Source organism: Petaurus breviceps, unplaced genomic scaffold (assembly GCF_028583685.1).
Source record: "Petaurus breviceps papuanus isolate PSGF00001 unplaced genomic scaffold, PetGlider_PUasm1.0 186, whole genome shotgun sequence".
Lineage (NCBI taxonomy): Eukaryota > Metazoa > Chordata > Mammalia > Diprotodontia > Petauridae > Petaurus > Petaurus breviceps.
Window position 1 is genome coordinate 51,113,949 of NW_027185798.1, and position 20,279 is coordinate 51,134,227.

The following is a 20,279-nucleotide window of genomic DNA, read 5'->3' on the forward strand; positions in this document are numbered from 1 at the left end:
TCTTTCTTTCTTTCTTTCTTTCTTTCTTTCTTTCTTTCTTTCTTTCTATCTATCTATCTTTCTTTCTATCTATCTTTCTATCTATCTATCTATCTATCTATCTATCTATCTATCTATCTATCTATCGATCTAATACTTTCCCCAAGGTAAAGGTGTTTTGTGGTCTTATGAACTAACCTTTCACTTTTACTTCAGGTTTATACTGTTTAATCTCCAGTCTATCTAGGAAAGGCTCTGGCTTTAGTCCTTTGGCTGTTGGATTCTGGTAGTAGTGCCCTTCCCCTCACAGAAGGATAGTCATCTCCTGGGCAACCAGCACTAGCTCAATGACTCCCAATCTCTCAAAGTTAAGAAGTAGACTCTAAGGAGGAGAAATGCTCACCTCTTAGGATCTCTGTTTGGTTATCTGTGCTCACAGAAAGTAATTCAAAACAGAAGAGTTAGATAAGGCCTTAATGTTCAGTCTCTGGCTTACCTAAACAAGCATGTCTTTCTCTGTCTTGTGCCTGTAGCTAGTATGGCTGTTAAAGACTGGGCAAGGAGAGATAAATTACTTCCCTATTCCCTTCTTCCGAATGTCAGAAGCCCAAGGGAGATTCTTTGTTCTTAAAACCTACTAAGTGGGGGTGTCGGGGTGGCTCTCCATGGCTCAGTGGCCAATTGTCTTTAACAAAGCCCCCAATCAAAGGGGCCTGCTATCACCCCAAAGTATGAATCCTTTAGCTGGAATGGATCCCTTTAGAGCCAAGAAAAGATACACAGATCCATTTCCCCTTGTTACATTTTTTCTTAATTCTTCATGTTCATAATTTCATACAGCATAGGAATATTACAATAAATTTGCCACAATTTGTTTATCCATTCCCTGAATCAATGGGTATTTGTTTTGTTTTCCCCCTGTTTAACATAATACCACAAGTGTTGCTATTTCATTACCCTGAGACCTGAAGTGGGTGTTGGGCTAGATTTTCTTTCTAGATGATAGACAACAGTTGTAATAATATTTTTCATAAAGTGTTTCCTCATTTTGGAGTCTGGGATCTCCCACTAACTGACCTTGAGCAAGTCTCTTGCCCTCTGGACATCATCTGAAAAAGGAAGCTGTCAGATGAATACATTTAAAGCAATGGGCTTGATATATGGAATGCTTGGTTCTAAGGCTGGGAGTCAGGAATGATCTGGCTTCCCTCTAGTTCTTTCTACCTACATGATTACTGAGCACAGTAGACAAAGCCCTGGACTTAGAGGAAGACGACCTAGGTTCAGATCTCTGTTCTGCTTTTTCTTAGCCTTGTGACCATTGGCAAGAGGGTCTGACTTGACCCTTGTTTTCTACCTCTAAAATGCAGAGGTTGGATTCAGTGATCTCTCAGATCCCTTTTCCCAGTTCCAAATCCTATGATCCTCTTAGTCAGGAAGCTAATGTTCTAGGAAGTAATTCCCTCCCAGGAGCTACATGCCTGGGTCTTTTAAAGTAAGTGGGACAAACTGGTTGTGTGACCCTGGCCAAGTCACTCAAATTCTCAGTTCTCTAGGCAACTAAGACCATAAATTACAGACAACATCTGCATTGATAGATGGAGTTTTCTCACCTGAGAGCTCCCCATGCCAGTGTAATTACTGGTCTTCTCAATCCCTTTCCTTCTCATGGGATGGTAAAGTAAAAATCAGGCTGATTTTTTGTGAACAAAAAAATTTCAAAATACGTCCTAGGAAATCTCTTGCCAATCTTTCATTGTGCATTCTTTTCACTGTGGCTCATAATGGATTGTTAATGTTGTTGTGGTTAAGTATGCAGGGTGTCCCAAATGTCCTGGTGCAGTTTTGAGTAACTGAAATTTAAAGGGCAGAAATTAAAAAAAAAAGTTAGTGGGAAGAATCTTCATGTAGATGGAACTCCTGGGGAACACTCTGGCTGTGGGATGGGAACTCCAGTGATGGCAAGGAGCCTAGTGCTTGTGCACTGCCTAGTCCTGCTTCTCCTGGGGAGTGTTTCAGAAGCTGTAAGTCAAGGGTGGCTGCAGTGGAGCCTCTTCTTTGGCCACACTGGCCAACTAAGCAAAACACTTGGGGAAAATGCCCATGTGACCTGAGCAATGGCCCTCCAGCCACTCATCATTCACTTCCAAGAGAATGTCCAGGGTATACCCTTCCTGGAACTCTAGGTCTTCAGGTCTGAAAAGCTGTACTGAGCAAGCATTGGATAGAGCACACATTGGCCTCCACAGCATTCTGTTCCCTGGCACTGGAGTCTTACTCTTCTGCCTGCTGCTATCTCCTGCCACATCTTTTTACATGCATCTTCCCTGGAAATTATAATGAACTTCCCACTGTCCTGATGGCTGTAACTTTCCAGTCTGATTCTCTATTCATTTTTTCTAATTTTGGTCCAGGCAAACTAGCCTTCTTATTGTTCCTCACATGTGATGCTCCATCTCGTGTCGTTTTTTTTATGGGCCACCCTCCATACCTGTAATAGACTCCCTCCTCATCTCTAGGATTTTTCTTTTAAAAATATGGTTATCCAAACCAAAAATTTTTTTTTGCTTTGTGGAGGGGGGCGACTGGACAGTTGGGGTTAAGTAACTTGCCCAAGGTCACATGGCTAGTAAGTGTTAAATGTCTGAGGCTGGATTTGAACTCAGGTCCTCCTGGCTCCAGGGCTGGTGCTTTATTCACTCAAGACATTTTTTTAGGACCATTTGCCCATGGTTATCACTGAGAATGGGCCAGCTCTACCCCTGTGGCCAGAACTCAAGTTTTTGCTTGATTTCTGTTTGGAGTATACTCCAGCTGTGGTTAGTTGCTATGAAGTGATCAGAGAGTTTAACTCCCCAAAACTTAAAAAGGATGTGGAGAAGTGTTATGGGAAAGGGAATCTGAAGATCTTCCCTGCCCCTTGGCCCTTTGATAGGCTTAAGTGACTCTGAGAACCTTCCTTGATTTGAAAATATACTCTACCCCTAATAGTTTGAATGTGGTCACCTGGAGCCTGTTGCAGGAGTCTTGTTTTTCAGGAATGCGCACACCTTGATACTTTGTGATTGGGCAGTGGGTCAAGAGGGTTCTGACATTCTCTGATCCAGGCTATATATATCCTGATGTGAGGTTTTGTTTTGGGACTCACTTTGAGAAGAGTTATGTGATTTGACCAGATTAGACTCTGGGCAGCCATTGAGCCCCCTGGCTTTGAAAACCCAGATGTTGATGTTTCCCTCTCTGCTAACTGACTAGGTATGTATGTAATGGTCAGACAGTTGGAAGCCTGTCTGCTGATCTGTTTCTCTATCTGCTTTTAACTTCTGCCTGTAACTTGTTTGTATTCTCTGAAGTTCAGGGTACTGACTTTTTTCCCTGAACTAGGTAAATGATATATGTTTGATTGATTAAAGTAAGATTGTTAACCCATTTTGAGTTGCTTTCCTTTAGAAAAGCATATCTAGTGGGCAGCTAGGTGGCACAGTGAATAAAGCCCCAGCCCTGGAGTCAGGAGAACCTGAGTTTAAATGCGGCCTCAGACACTTAACACATAACTAACTGTGTGACTTTGGGCAAGTCACTTAACCACAATTACCCTTCCAAAAAGCAAAAAAAAAAAAAGCAGTTCTAGGAACCTGTGTTGGATATCACTATGGGTATGCTAGGGTGCTGGCTCCTACAAGAAGTTCCAAACCCAATCTGATTCCCTCTCATTTGTGCATAAAGAGAGTGACATGTAGGAGAAAGCAATTTATGACATGGGTCCTTATTCAACATTAGGTTGCTGAGGAATAGGTAGGTTATGGTGGCACTAGTACCATATATGGAGTCGGCAGAGAGTAAGCCTCCTGCTGACTCCCCATAAGGCAAGCTGTTAAAAGCTTGGGAAAGGGGCAGAGGACTGCCAGTTCCTTAGAGAACATTCGGCATGGCAAGACTAGTTAATCAAGTTTTATAATTATAGAAAAGAAATTTGTCCAGCTAGTTATGGGATATTTGATTATCAATTGTGCATGTCAAAAACCAAACTTGAAAAAATGCTAAAACCTAGGAGGAAGAGAAGGGAAATGAAGTAAAATAAAAGATGGCATTCTTAAGAAACCATTGACAAGAAAGAAAGAAAGATTTTGGTAGGCCCTAAGAAGGAGGTGATACAGGCAGTGGAGGGGGTTTAGGGGGCTTCCAATTCAGATTTATTCTAGTGTGCACAAGGACTTTTTTTACCTTGGAGAACTTTGGAGCAGAGCATTTCATCACTCTTCCCCCAAAACCAAAACAAAACAAAAATAATAAATAAAATTTAGATGAGACAGCACAAAAGGGGGAGCTTAAAAGGATAGAAGGCTCAAAACATCTCTCCCTGGGACGGCTAGGTGGCACATTAAATAGAGCACCAGCCCTGGAGTCTGGAGAACCTGAGTTAAAAATCCGGCCTCATACACTCAACCCCCAAAAATAGCCTTATGACTTTGGGCAAGTCACTCAATTACAATTGCCCTACCTTTCCCCCTCCCAAAACATACACACACACACACAAAACCAAACTGTTGGTATTATTAAGCAAGGATTCTCTCTAATTATTGGTTAGGCTTTCAGTGTTAGATGAAGAAGAACTGAAAGATTCTTTTTTCTTTCTTTTTGTGTTCACAACTCTGTCCAGGTTGGAGATTGCAGAGATAAAGAAAGACAAAAAGTCATAGGTGCAGCTTGGTGGCACAGTGGATAGCGTGCCATACCTGGAGTCAGGAGGAACTGAGTTCAAATATAGCCTCAGACACATGACATTTATTAACTGTGTGACCCTGAGCAAGTCGCTTAACCCCACCTGAAAAAACTTGAAAAACAGAAATTTACAGTTTAAAGATTTTTGAAACTGCTAATACATTTTAGTGGATTTTTTAAGGTTTGAGTAGATTAAAATAGAGAAATAAGATGAGATGAACTTAAAAAAATAGTGTGGGTAAAGAGAAGTGAGGAATCAGAGTAAAATGAAAGGTTACTTTTTTTTAATTGGTAAGGCTTAATCAAGGTCCAATGGCAGGAAATAAAGGAAAAAGGAAGAGTGGAATGAACAAGTAAGGATGAGAGGAAAGGGAGTAGAAAGCTAAATAAATTTGGTGTCTGGTTACACTGACAGTGTAAATGGAAGGTTTGAAAGTAAAGGGTTTGGACTTTTGGAAAGAGGTTTGAAAAGGGTTTGATCCAGTTGCAATAAGAATATATAATAAAAATATATAATAAATTTAATGAATGTAAGTAGTCTATGTTGGTCTTGAGTGCAATCAATCAGTATGGAATGGCAAATGTAATAAAATGAATGATTCTCTGTGTAAGATCATTTGAAAATTCATTCGACTGAATTGACATCATCAAACTAGTAATAAGTTTTGTTTCATGTTTAGAATACATAATATTTTATAAGCAATTATTGTATTTCTAAAACTTTTTTCTTATAACATGATATCTGGGAAACCATTGTATCAAAAATGTTTTGGGAAAAGTAACTTCTCTTTTAATCCAGATGCTGTTAAATAATTAATTGGGCTGTTAAAATAATGCAATAAAAATTTAAACTGTTATATATTTAATGGAATATTTTTTTTCTAAAATGAAAAAAATATTTGACCACCAATTATGAAAATAGTGATATTGTACCTGTTAATAAATAGTATTCAGGTAGCATAGTCGATAATATGTTGGGCCTGAGATCAGGAAGAGGGAGTCTTCTTGAGTTCAAATGATGTGAACTGGAGCAAGTCACTCAACACTGTTAGCCTCAATTCTTCATCTGCAAACTAAGTTGCAGAAGGAAATGGCAAACCACTTCAGGATCTTTGCCAAGAAAACCCCAACATTAGACATGGCTATTATGACTAAATAACAACAGCAACACTGAAGTTACATCTTTGATCCAATTTAGCAACAATAGACCTTAGATGGGAAGATTTCAGTTTTGCCCTACGGGTAAATAGGCAATACAGATTTGAGGCTTAAAGTGGCCAGAACCTTTCTGGGGTTTTGAGTCAGCTGTATGTGTGAATGTGATTGGATGTGATTTTTCTTAATTTATAAAGGAAAAATAAAATGCTCTCATATGTGCTCATAGTTAACTGTTGTTGAAACACCAGAAAATTAATAATAACCTCGCCCTAAGTGGTGATTAGCATAGTTTTGCTATTTGAAGTAGTATCTCTTGGGACTGTAATTTGACATTGTTCTAAGTTTTGATTTCACCTATGATTGTTTGAATTGTCATGAATCCAGTAGTACACCATTTCAGGAGAATGCTATGTGTTGAAGGGAGTTGAAGATCTCTCCTACTCATTAATAAGCCTCACATGGAGCCCAACAAGAGAAGCTTGATTACTTTTACACCTTTTATTACTTTGTAATTGGCAGTGGGTTATCAGGGTTGTGATACCCTCTGACCCTGAAAAAGTGTGCGTGTGCGTGTGTGTGTGCACATGTGTGTAATAAGTTCTCAAAATTGGATTAAGGTTTCAACATTGCATTAATAATTGCAAAGAATTTTAAATCATGTCCCATTTTCTCCTCCTATTTTGAAGTACCTGTGTGATGATATTAAGGATGAGAGGGCTTATTTTCTAAGGCAGGTTCTCTCCCCTCAGCTTGTGGATGACATTGTCCATGTCAGGTAAAGTTTAGCTAGAGATAGAAAGAACAAGTGGTATGAAAAAAATAAATTATCTGGTTTGCAGTGAATTATAGGTTCCTAATTTGTTGGTCTTTTAGCTCTGTCTTAAATAGGGTTGGATCCATATGGTTTGAATTTGTTTTCACGACATAAACTAATTACTAGTAAAGCAAATTTAGGAAGTTATATGAAATTGTATGGAGTCTTATTACCAGCAGATTTTAGCAGAATCATCTAGAATGTCTGTATGTGTCTTGAACCTAGAGAACCATGTCTTCTAGGAGAAGCACCTCCCCACCCCCTTCATGGTTGCACTGAGAAAACGGCCTATTTCCGATTGTCCAAGGGAAAGTGCTTCCAGGGGCCAGATGAATGGCTTGTCCTGGGGTTCAAGATGAATCAGGATGGTTAAATGCACATTGGGAGTAGGTTATCAGGTCACAAGGAGAAGGTATTATTTAATATTAATGATCTTTGTTGAACTATTTTTTGTTTGTTTTACCATATTTATGTTTACTGAGTTTTCTCAGTGATCTTGGAGATATGCAATTCTCCCCTCTTAAATTATTACATGGTGAGCCCTCTTTGTGGTTTATTCTGTAACCTGACTTAGTTTACCTATAGAGCCTATTTAATGAAGTTTGTCCTCTAAAGGAAGGTATGGACAATTTAAATTTTTCCCACTTTTATTCCCTTGAAGGAAGTATGAGTTTATGATTTTGTAACACTAAAAGAAAAATAAAGATTTACAATTGCCTTGGAGAGTTTAGTTTTTCAGTCTTGAAATGTCTTCCCACTTGCAGGTCACTCAGAATTAGGTCTAAAGTACACTGTCTCTTCTAAATACTGCTTTTGTCACATGGAGCAACTTAGAACTGAAAGGGATAGGAAAATATATATTTGTATGAAGTAAAAGAGTTATTATTAACCATCAGAAATGCTAGGTATCGATGAAGTCATAGATAAACACCTTTCTATCTAAAAGAAATAGGAAAAGTACTTTGATAAAAGTTGGAAAATATGTGCATAAAGAAACAAAATTTTAAAAAGAGATTTTAGCAGTTTGGGGCAGAAAATGGATTGTGGCATAAATACAAATCACCCTGTGAATTATGCAGAATGATGTTTCACTTCCACGCAAACATTTTAATGTTTTAGATAAGTAGAGAACAAATTTATATTCATTACAAAATAACAACAACAGAATTAGCACAAATAGTTTCTAGGACCAAAAATGAGATGTTGGATTGTGTTGTGGATTTATAGCTTCAGGAGATTATGATTCCTTAATTCATTTGCATATTACTGTTATGGATAAAATGGAAGTTAAACAAAGTGGAAAATCATTAGTATTCAGAGATAGGAGTATGATTTTAAGAGCACTGTACATTACAAAGGGAAAATTTGGGTATTTCTTCCTGTTGAAAGTTGGATCTCTGAGGATCAGGAGGCTCTCATTTTGGCCATTAAAGATATAACTACCTGGGAAGGGAACTTGACATAGGAATCTGATTTAGGAAACTATTAGACAGCCTAAGAATAACAACTGAAGAAACAGCTGGGAGCTGAAAAAAGTAGCTACCTTGGAGATGTAGGAACTAGGAGCAGTCATCTGACAGAAGACTTCAGCTAAGTGATTCTTGATGAGTGGGAGAGAGCTGATTTCATTGACCAAGAACTTCAGTGACAGTGATTGCCCAAAGGTTGTAGAGCAGAGCTTCTCTTACGTTTGTTTATATCCCTAGTTTACCAACTGATTTATAAATCTTTCAGCAGGCTTGCCTCTGTAAAATATAGAATTTTTCTCCTTTTTTATTCCTCTACAACACATTTTTCATTATTGTATTCAAAGCTTATAATAGAAAACTCTTATGTGCTGCTTGATATTTGAAGTTATAGAGATAAAACATTTAGCTACATGTCAATTGCATGATGGGAATCTGGAACTTTGATTATTCTTCCACAAGATTCCTTTTAGAGGCCTCTTCAATGTACTCTGGAAAGGAATTGGAAGACGAATTTACTTTAATGCGAACATGTTATCTTGTGGTCAATTTTTGCAACTCATAAATGTCACTGAAGCTGACAAAAAGAAACACAGACCAAGGACAACTGCTGAGACCACAATTCATGTGGATATCTTGATTCCATCTACCATTAGGCCGCATATTAATAAAAAATGTAGCTTAATGAAAAGTTTCTCATATTCTCATTAACTATTCCTTGGAAATACCATTGTGGTCTTTGAAAAATGAGAGCCAAACCAGAATACCCTGTATATCGATTTAAAAAAAAAAGTATTTACCACAAAAATCCTCAGATAAAACCATGAAGGCATTTGTCTCAGAGGTCAGTCCAAGGTGAACTGATTTTGGATGGTCCATTGCCTTCTGAACAGAGTTAGAGCTAGAACTCTAATGATTTTGGTCAGACTGAGTTGGCAAGTGCAACAAGAGTGGGATGCATTCCCACAATAGGATGTGCTTCTTAGGACCTTTATTGAAGTAAATGTTACTATTCTGCCCCTTTGTGACTATTTTAAATTCATCTTAGTCATTGCTTTTAACTCTGTAGCCTCCCAACTCCCATCTTCATTCTTCACCGGTGATGTACTCTTTTATTTTCCCCTTATTCTGGGCACACTTAAAAGTTGGCAGATTAAGTAGCCACCTCCTGGGTGATATGTGAGGGATTCCCCAAAGCTTTCTCACTCCCAAGTATACATTCTTTCTTTTGCCATAGTACATGAAATTTCTACCTTTTAACATTGTCTGTTGAGGTAAATCTTCTTTTAAATTACATTTATTCTGCCTGGGAGAGAGTAACACATTAACCCAAATAATAAGCAGATGCATGAGATCAGTGCTTCTTAACCATTTTGTATCATAAACACCTTTGGCAGCCTAAAAAAGTCTATGAATTCCTTCACTGAATAACACTTTTAAGTGAATAAAATAAAATATATATCATAATGACAGTTAACATTTATACAGTACTTACTATGTGCTAGGCACTGTGCTAAGGGCTTTACAGTTATTATTTCATTTATTCCTCACAACAGCCCTCCTGCTATTATTACCCACATTTTATAGATGAAGAAATTAAGCAAACAGAGGCTACATGACGGGTCCATGGTCACACAGCTATTAAGCAACTTAGGTTACATTCAAACTCAGGTCTTCCTGATTCTAGGTTCACAGCTCTATCCACTGTGCCACTTAGGTGCAAATAACTTAGATTGAAATATTTATCATACACACACATTATACATGCCTGTCTATTTATATATATATAGATAGATATAGATATGTATACACACATATTAGTTTCATGTATATTTGTATGTATATACATATGTGTGTATACATACACTTATATACTCATATACATATGTATGTATACACATCACATGTGTGTATATACACATGTAAATCAGTTCATGATGTATTTATGTGTATATATGTATGTATAATTGTGTATATATACACACACATATATATACATATAATGTGCAGATAGATACATAGATAGATTCACAGATCTTAGATTGAGAACCCCTCTATTAGAGACAACGTTGAATAATTGTATACTAGATAAAGTAACAGTATTTACTACAGGAAGATGTGGGTTCAAGTCCCACCTTGAACACAAACTGTGTAACTCTGGACAAGTTATTTATCCCCCTAGTGGCCTAGAAATTTATCTATGACCAGAATTTGCAGAATAGAGGATATTCAGCATGGGTAGAAAAAAATTCGCATCACAAGCATCCTATTTCAGTGAAAACATCTAATAGAGATGAAAACTCAAAAAAAGAAAAGTGTACACACCAGATCTCTGACACTATCTAATGATTAGAAATAGAAGGGATAAATAATTATCTGCTATTAGTTTCTTAGTTCCCTGGTAAGAATAGATCCAAGTGGGCATTGAGAGAGAAGAAGAAAAAATATTTATGACAGTTTAGAAAGTACAACATAATAAAAGAGTTGAGGCGTAGGGCTGGGAAAGAGGAAGAGAGGCCTGCACAGTCAGGCCCAACTGGAAACTCTGAGTAAGGTGAGGGATAAGAGAAGCAGGAACTATGGAGTAAATGAAGGCAGAAAATGGCATTTGAAAACAAATTTGTCCTCTGTCATACTCATGCTATGGAGACTACTCTGAGCTATTTAGTTTTTAGTTTCATTGGTTTTTGTTTGGTTTGTTTTGTTTTCATTTCAGCCAATGAAATATTAATTTATAGAAGGATTTCCATCACAGTCTTGGTGGGTTAGTTGTTCAAGGAAGCAGACTTGATTTGTTTATGCAAGTTCATTGTCAGAGGGTTGTCCACTATATGGATCAATTTCTTTGACCCCATCAACTCAGGAGCCTGATTTGAAACATGAAAGGGGAGAGGTAAGGCAATTATCAAATCAGAGAAAAATAACAAGTTGTTATTTAAATGCTACTTTAAACTTTACCAAGCACATTGTACATCAGTTGTATCACTGAATCCTCACAGTGACCTTGTGAGGTAAGTGCTTTTGTTATCCCCATTTTATACATGAGGGAAATGAATCTGAAGTAGGTTAAGTGACATGTCTAGGGTCACACTTAGAGCAAAGGCAAAATTCCAAAGCAGGTTTTCCTAACTCCAAATATAGTTCTCTATCTTCAAAGGCAACTAGTTACCCAAACCCAAAGTGATGGAGTTCTATGCCCTTGGTAGTACTGTAATGAGTATCCAGTGTTTTGGATGACACCAACTGGTGAATAGAGCAAGTAAGATCATTGTAAAGATGAAGGGAAAAATTCAAGAAGTAGTTTTTTGGGGGAGATTTTCTGAATAGGAACTCTAAGAAAATATACCTAATTTATTCCTGGACATGTTAGCATCTTTCTTGCGTGAATGAAAAAACAAAAAAAAATGTTTTCTTAGAGTTCAAGGAAGGCTTTAGGGAAAACAATGACAACACATTTTATCTCAAAATTTCAAATATATGACACTGGGCAGAATAGATTTTTTTTCCACGTGGGAAATAATATTCTGAAGTCATTTTATTATAAAAGCAATAGTTTTAAAGGAAGTCATATTCAATGTAGGATATATTATGAAAAAGTCATAATATTTTTATAATTATGGGTGGACCTAGAGGATTGTTTGTTTTTCTTTAAGGTCATATTCATATTTTGGAAATTTATTTTTCTACCAATCAATCACCAAACATTTATTAAGTGCTTACCATGGTCCAGGACCTATAATAGGCACAGAAAATGATAGATAGACAATGAATGAAACAATACCAACTCTAAAGGAACTTACATATTATCAGGGGACACATACATAAGCATATAAGAAATATAAAGGAACTGTACCAATAAAGCCTTCTGCTGGGCCCAAGTACTTACTTTTTTCTTCTCTACTAATGGCTTTTCTCAGCTCCTGATACAGGAATATGGAACAGGTTCAATCCTGGGGAGTGCGGGGAGGGATTCACCTCTAAGGGGAGGGGAAAGTTCTTTTATGTCATTGTCTCTGGACTCCTACTCTGGAGTTTAGGTGACAATTAATTTAAAGCTGAGATTTGTCTCACATTTAATGTCTTCCTAAAGCAGAAAATAGAAAAAATATATTCAAGGTATGACTTAGATGAGGTTTAGAGCAACTGGTTCTTTTTTTTTTCCCATAAGACATGCTATAGTATCTATGACCATTATCATCCCCTAGATATCATGAAACATGTATACTGATGCTGTTTTCTTGATGGGATTTTATCTTTCCAGACATTGTTCAACTGCCACTTCTCTATGCCCCTACTTTTCTGATGGGGGACTTCTTTCCAGGGTCATAATTTTAGGAAGGACCCAGTCTTGCTTCCCTTAACTCACAACTTTCCTTTCTGGATTTCTTTCCTTTTCCTTTTCCTTCAGCTACATTTCATCACACACTTCCCTTTATCCACACCACTTTTCAGAACACTTTCATTTGTTATCTCCCACCCTAATATAATGTAAGCTCCTTGAGGGTAGGAACTATCTCATTTGTCTTATGTTTCTTCCTGACTCCTACATGAATGCTTAATAAGTGTTCTATCTATCCAGCAACCTGTCTAAAATATATAATCAAACTATCTTGTTGTGTTCAATCATGTTCGACTCTTTGTGATCCCATGGACTATAACATGCTGATACCATCCATGGATTTTTCTTGGCAAAGACACAAGAGTGGTATCCCATTTCCTTCTTCAGTAAATTAAGGCAAACAGAGGTTAAGTGATTTGCCCTGGATCATATAGCTAGTATGTGTCTGAAGTCATATCTGAATTCAAGTCTTCCTGACTCCCTCTCTAGTCTTCTATGCACTGAGACATCTAGCTGCCTTCTATCTATCTGTCTGTCTGCACGTCTGTTTATCTATCTGTCATTTATCTACCATCTATCTGACTTCCTAGCAGTAGTATAAAGCTACAATGCCGGAAAGCCAATTCATTTAAATTCATTAAGCATATACGGAGTACCTCCTATGTTCACTGGGTAGTGGATTAATGATCAATTTGAAGTAAAGAAGATCTGGATTCATATCTTTTTTTTTCAAATGCTTTATTAACTTCTGATTTACATCATTCATTTCTGCCAAATTTTGAGTAAAAAATTTTCTCCCCATTTTTCCCCTACCCACTGCCCCAAAATAGCAGTCCCACAGGATATCCCCTCCTCCAAACTGCTCTCTCCCATATTTTCTCCCGTACCCCTTTCGACTTTTCCAGTAGGGCATGGTGGATCTCTATGCCCCAGTGCCTGTATATCTTATTTCCCAATTACATGTAAAATAGTATTAATAATAATTATATATATTTAAACATTTGAATTTAAAACTTTGAATTCCAGATTCATTTCCTTCCTCCCTTGTCACCCACCCTTATTGGGAAGATAAGAAGTTCAGTATAGGTTATACATGTGTAGCTAATGCAAAACAAAGACATAGTGGATATATTGTAAAAGACTGACTATATTTCCCTCCCTCCTATCCCACCTCCCACTTGTTCTATTCTCTACTTTGATACCGTCCCTTTTCAAAAGTGGGTGCTTCCAACTTCCCTTCCCCCAACCTACTCTCCTTTCCATCATCCCCCCTCTCATCCCCTTCCCCCTTACTCTCCTGGAGGGTGAGATACCCTATTTAGTGTGTATTTCATTCCCTCCCCAAGCCAAATTCAATGAGAATAATGTTGACCCCATTCCCTTTTGCCTTCCTATTCTTCCACTCCATTGTAGCCAGTTTCCCTTGCCTCTTCTATATGAGATAGTTTACCCCATTCTGTCTCTCCCCATCTCCTCCCATTATATTACTCTCTCACCTCTTAATTTCACTTTTTAAGTATCATCCCTTCCTATTAAATTGGTCCTGTGCCCTCTATCTATGTACAACTGTAAACATATATACACACATTCCCGTATGTATTCATATGCCCATATACCCATACACACACACACACACACACACACACACACACATGCATACTTCTATTCCCTTCAACTATTTTCATGCTGAGAAAAGTTTCATCAGTTACAATTATTGTTTTTCCATGTAGGAATGTTAATAGTACAACTTTGGTAAGTTCCTTATGATTTCTTTTCCCTGTTTACCTTCTCCTGCTTCTCTTGCTTCTTGTATCTGAATATCAAATTTTCTATTCAACTCTGGTTTTTTCATCAAGAATGCTTAAAAGTCCTGTATTCCACTGAATGACCATATTTTCCCCTGAACCATATCACCCAGTTTTGCTGGGTAGGTGATTCTTAGTTTTAATCCCAGCTCCTTTGACCTCCAAAATATTATATTCCAAGCCCTTTGATCCCTCAGTGTAGAAGCTGCCAGAATCTGGGTTATACTGATAGTGTTTCCACAATATTCAAATTGTTTCTTCCTGGCTGCTTGTAATATTCTCTCCTTAATCTGGGAATTCCGGAACCTGGCTATAATATTCCTAGGAGTTTTCTTTTTGGGATCTTTTTCAGGAGGTAATTGGTCTTTCAACCTCTATTTTGCCTTCTGGTTCTAAAACATCAGGGCAGTTTTCTTTGAGAACTTCCTGGAGGATGATTTCTAGGTTCTTACTTTGATCATGTCTTTCAGGTAGTCCAATAATTTTTATATTATCTCTCCTGGATCTATTTTCCAGCTCACTGGTTTTTCCCATGAGATATTTCACATTGCCTTCTATTCTTTCATTTGTTTGGATCTGTTTAACAGCATCTTGATTTCTCATAAAGTCATTAGCTTCCATTTGCTCCAATCTAATTCTGAAGCAATGATTCTCCTCAGTGAGCTTTTGAGATTCTTTTTCCATCTGGCAAATTTGGCTTTTTAAGGCATTCTTCTCATTGCCTTTTTGAGCCTCTTTTGCCAATTGAGTTAGTCTATTTTTAAAGGTGTGATTTTCCTTAGTCTGGCTGTTGACTTTCATTTCATAATTTTCTTGCATCATTCTCATTTCTCTTCCCAGTTTTTCCTCCACTTCTCTTATCTGCTTCTTAAGGTCCTCTATGGCCTGTAACCAGCTTGTATTTTCCTTTGAAGCTTTTGGTGCAGGAGTTCTGATTTCACTGTCTTCCTCCTGTTCCATGCTTTGCTCCTTTTTGTTCCCAAAATAGGAGTCTAATGTTGGAGTCTTCTGTCTGCTTTGTTTCCTTTGCTTGGTCATGTTGCCCCTTAGTCACTTGACCCTGGGCTTTTTACCACAGTAGGATTCTGCCACTGGATAGGGGAGATTTCGTCCCAAACACTGGGGTTTTCTCAGCTGCTGGAGGTATTGGATGCGTGTCCTCTCTGAGGCCTCCACAGGCTCTGGCAATCTGGATGCACACCCCAGGACCTTTAGCCTAGCCTGCAGTCCAGATCCAAGCAGGTTAAAGCAGGAGTGAATACCCCTCAGACTGGTCGCTTGGTCCCCCTACTCTGCAGGCCAAAAGCTAAAGCTGCCACGTTGTGCTGGCTGTCTGTGCCAGGCATCTCAGTGACTTCTTGTCCTGGGGGCAAAAGCCAATGCATTCCCACTTACTGGGTCTCAAAGTCCAGACTGCGCTGACCTATCACTTTGTTTTTTGCATCTATGTGTTGATAATTCTAGAAAGGGCCACAGCTGCTGCTGATCTGGAGTCCCTCCAGCCAGGGGCTAAAACCTCCAGTTCCCACAGGCCTGAGCTTGGCTCCCAGAGCGCTTCACTGGCAGATTCCTGCTGACCTGCCAGGCGGAGGATAGCTTCTGTGTGTCATTTTGTGGGTTCTACAGCTCTAAAGTTTGTTCAGAGTCCCCTTTTTACAGTGATTGGGGAAGGTGGAAGCCAGAGCCACTTGGTGGTCATGATTCTACTCCACCATCTTGACTCTGCCCCCCCAACTCCCTCGGGTTCATATCTTGCCTTTGATTCTATGTGAAAGTAAGCAAGTCACTCAGCCTTTCAATGTGCTCTGCAACTATGAATAATAATTACAGTGGGGATGCATATCTCTCCACTAGTAACTGAATTTCCACATCAATGAAATCACAGTTCTATAACCAAAAAAAAAACAATGAAAAATGTTAAAGGCACTATATTAGATCTTAGGAATAAAAAGTCAAAAGGAAAAACAAAGTCCCTGATCTCAAGGAACTTCCACTCTCATGGGATTATCCAGATTAGATTCACACACACACACAAACACACACACACACACACACACACACTCTGTAAAGCCAAGCATGAGTAGCTTTCCAGAGGATTGCTGCTGTGAAAAGCTTCAAGGTTCTGATGACCTAGTATCATGAATTCTCTATTTATTCAGCACTAAACTAAGAAAAAAACATTCACAGAAACCAAAGTACAGCATTCACAATGTTATGACATAACAACTTATCACTAAAGTGGCCAGATAGCTTTCACCAAAGTAGCCACATAGTTTTAAACCAAAGATACCATTCTGTAAGTCCTTAACTCAATCATCTTTAAGGAGCAGGCCTCCTTAAGGGACACAAAATACAAAGGTCAAAGTTCTCCACCCTTAGGTCACAGTAAATCATAATATTCTCAGTCAGCATTAAGCATCCACAGAAGAGGTCTTTTCATCTTGGCTTGAGGCTGGCTCTCAGAGTCCATGGTTCCTCTTCCATGGGTCCAACTCCTACCTGAATCTACCCAACTGACACCTGTGTTCAAGGTAGGCAGCTCTCAGCTCCTTGTCCAGTTCCCATTCTGCACTGAAGTTCACAGTATCCAGTTCACCTCAAGACATTCACAGTTTCTGTTTCTGGGAAGACAAAGCTTAACAGAGCCAAAACTACATTCATGCACATTGCTGGCACTATCATCAATTCACTATCTGCCTGTGAAATAAACAGAGACCCATAAACAAGGTCCAAGAGGTCAACTCAAATCATCAGTGAAGTTCCAGGATCTCTCAATCCCTCCTCCAGGACTTCTGCAAATGGACAACAAGACAATCCTCTTTCTGGGCTTCCAGTAAGGTCCCAGGGCTCCTGTGCAAAGTATCACAAACAAAAATCAACACAAACAGAATAGACAAACTGAGTGTCTGGCCATCACAAAGTTCTCCTTCTCAATTCTGCCACCACAAGTGCTCTCTTCTCAGTTCTCTTTCTTAGCTTGGGCTTCTCCTTATATATGGTCATTAGCTCCTCCCCTTCCTGTTGCATCAGCAACATTAATTTAACCATTAAGTTCATAAGTTGTGGGGTTCACAAGTTGTGGCATTCACAGGTTGTGGGGCTCACAATTCTGTTTCTTAAAGACTTGATATAATCATGGGAAAGGCTTAAAAGAAACTTGAACTGAAACAAGGTGCTAAATAATTATATAGCTGAAACAAGGTGTTATGTACTTCTTTGCTTGCCATCACACACATGCTTCTAATTTACATATGCAAAAATTTGTATAATGGGGGCAGGATTCCAAAGCATTCCATATATCTTTAATCAACTGTTATGTGAGTCTAGGAGGTTGTTAATCCAAGAGTGTTATTATCTTTTTAGAAATTAAAAATTGAGACATAAACAGTTTTAGCTCTCAAAACTGTTGACCAGGAAGCATCCAGAAGGAGAAATGAGAAAAATGTACTGACATTGCAGAACAGACAGATTTTTGAGTGTGATCTAGAAATTCCTTACCAATAATCACTTGTGAAAATTCAGTGGATTGTGTAGATGAGTAGTCTATTTCCCCTTATTCTCAAACAAATTAAAATGAAGTCCGGAAAACAATGCACATAATGATAATAATGTGAAGCAACCTCAGAAGTCTGATCAAATGAGCAAACAATGATGACTTCAGAAGATAAGTGATGAAATATACTCCCCACCTAGTGTGAGAGAGCTAACAAAAGAAAAATAAAAGCAACAAAATAAAACAGAACTCATGCCAAAGGAGGGAGATCCAGACAAGTAAAGCCATTTTATGATTCCATTGGCAAAGCTAGGTCTTTCTGCCTGCAGGTCCAGAACTCTTTAACCATTGCCCTGACGGAGCTTACTTTGTCATTCCTTCTCAGTAATGATTGAAATGTTACTATCACCAAATTAGAATAGAATTTTGGAGATTAGAATGAATCTGAGAGGTCATCTAATCCAAAACACTAATTTAACAAATGAAAAACTGAAACCAAGTTAAAGGTCACATAGGTTCTTGAAGAGTAGGGCTTCTGTCTGTCATGTGAGCTGCAACAACCAACCATCATCAGTCTGTCTCTAGTCTAACCTGTCATGTGATCTGGGACAACCAACCACCATCAGTTTGTCTCTAGTCTAACCTGTGGGCAGCTGGAAGTTTACAACTTGTGCAGGTCTGACTTAAATTAATGTGGCAACAAGTAAGGGAGGGACAAATAGAGTTAGATCTTGCCATAATTTAATTTTTTTTAAAATAACCCAAAGTATTGTTGCCTTTTCATTTTAACTAATCTGTCCCCATTCTACTAGTCCACACCAAATTGAAATAACATGTTCAAGATAAAGATGTCCCATTTTATTCAGTATTGCCACTAGTGACAGAATGAGTCACAGAAAGGGATTTTTTCTTCTTCTTTTTTTTTTTTTACTTCATGCTTGGGAGATAACCAGAATGTCGACAGTTACAAAGATGATTTAATAATCAGTTTATTAGTATTTCCCAAATTAACATATGCAACATCATATTTATTGACTAGATTAATCAATAATAGTTTAATTCCTCCTCAGAAATTTTTCCTCTGCTTTTTTTTTCCAGTTGAATTTATTGACTGCCTTGTCAAATCTTCAGAGTTTACATTAGTCCCAGAATATTGGGGTTAAACAGGCATTTAGAAAACATGTGATCAGAGTTTTAGATCTGGAAGAGTCCATAAAGGTTTTCTGTTCCAGTCCTCCCATTTTATAGATAAGGAAACTGAGACTCTAATTCAGAGGTGGGGAACCTAAGGCCTTGAGGCCATATGTAGCCCTCTAGATCCCTAATCCAACCTTTGCACGGGCCACACTTGAGGACCTAGAGGGCCACATGTGGCCTTGAGGTCACAGGTCTCCCACCCATGCAGCTCATTTAAGTGACTTGCCCAGGGTCATAGAGATAATATATGGTCCAGGCAGGTTTTACACCCAGGTCTTCTGCTTCCAAATCCAGGCTTCTTTTTACTGTACTACATGTCCTTCCTCATGCAGGAATTTTACAGATGAAGACATTGAACCCCACAAAGATGAAATTATTTGTCCAAGTTCACAGCTACTTAGTTGAGAATTTAGGATACAAAACCCAGATTTTTCTGACTTCTTTCTACTACGCAATAAAAAACTGCTTTAATATCAAAGATTTACATTTGTTCATTGGTTCTAGGATCAAATATATAATTCTTTGTTTAGCTGTTAAAGCCCTCCTATGTACTCTGTATATATTTTGTGTATACAAAATCATTTTTATGCTTTCTCACTCATTAGGATGCCACTTTCATAAGGGCAAAGGAAAAGTTTATACCTTTCTTTGCATCTAGTGCTTATTATATAGTGGGTGCTTTAAAAATGTCTGTTTTTTGATTGATTTAATAAAAGAGAAAATTTAATCATTTTGAAGAAGTAATGGGGAATAGTTAATATTTTAGATTTTGTCAGTTCTCATTTCATAAACTTGGTTCCAACACATTATTTATGGTAAGTCACCTTTCTGACCCTCAACTTTCCTTCTATGTAAAATGGGGGCAATATTGGCAAACAGATCTCACAGAGGCATAGGATCATTTATCTAAAGATGGAAGAGATCACTTTACCCAAATGTTTAATTTTACAGATGAGGAGACAGACCTTGGAGGGTTAATTCATACAAGGTAATAGGTGTCAGCACTGGCAGTTAAACCCAAGTCATAAGACCCCAGAGTCACACTAACTAAAGTAGGATGTAGTAATATAGTGTAGTGGTGTCAAACTCAGAGTCAGAGGTCACTAATAGATGCATAAGGATTCCTATAGGCTTCATATTGACTGTTTAAGAAGGTAATATTGTTTATGCTTTATTGTAATTTTTATTTCCTTAATATTTCCCAATTACATTTTACTATTGTTTGGGGCCACTTGGGAGTATGTATGACATCTCTGGTGTGCTGGTGGGTAGATCACTAGATCTGGCTTCAGAAAGAACTGAGTTC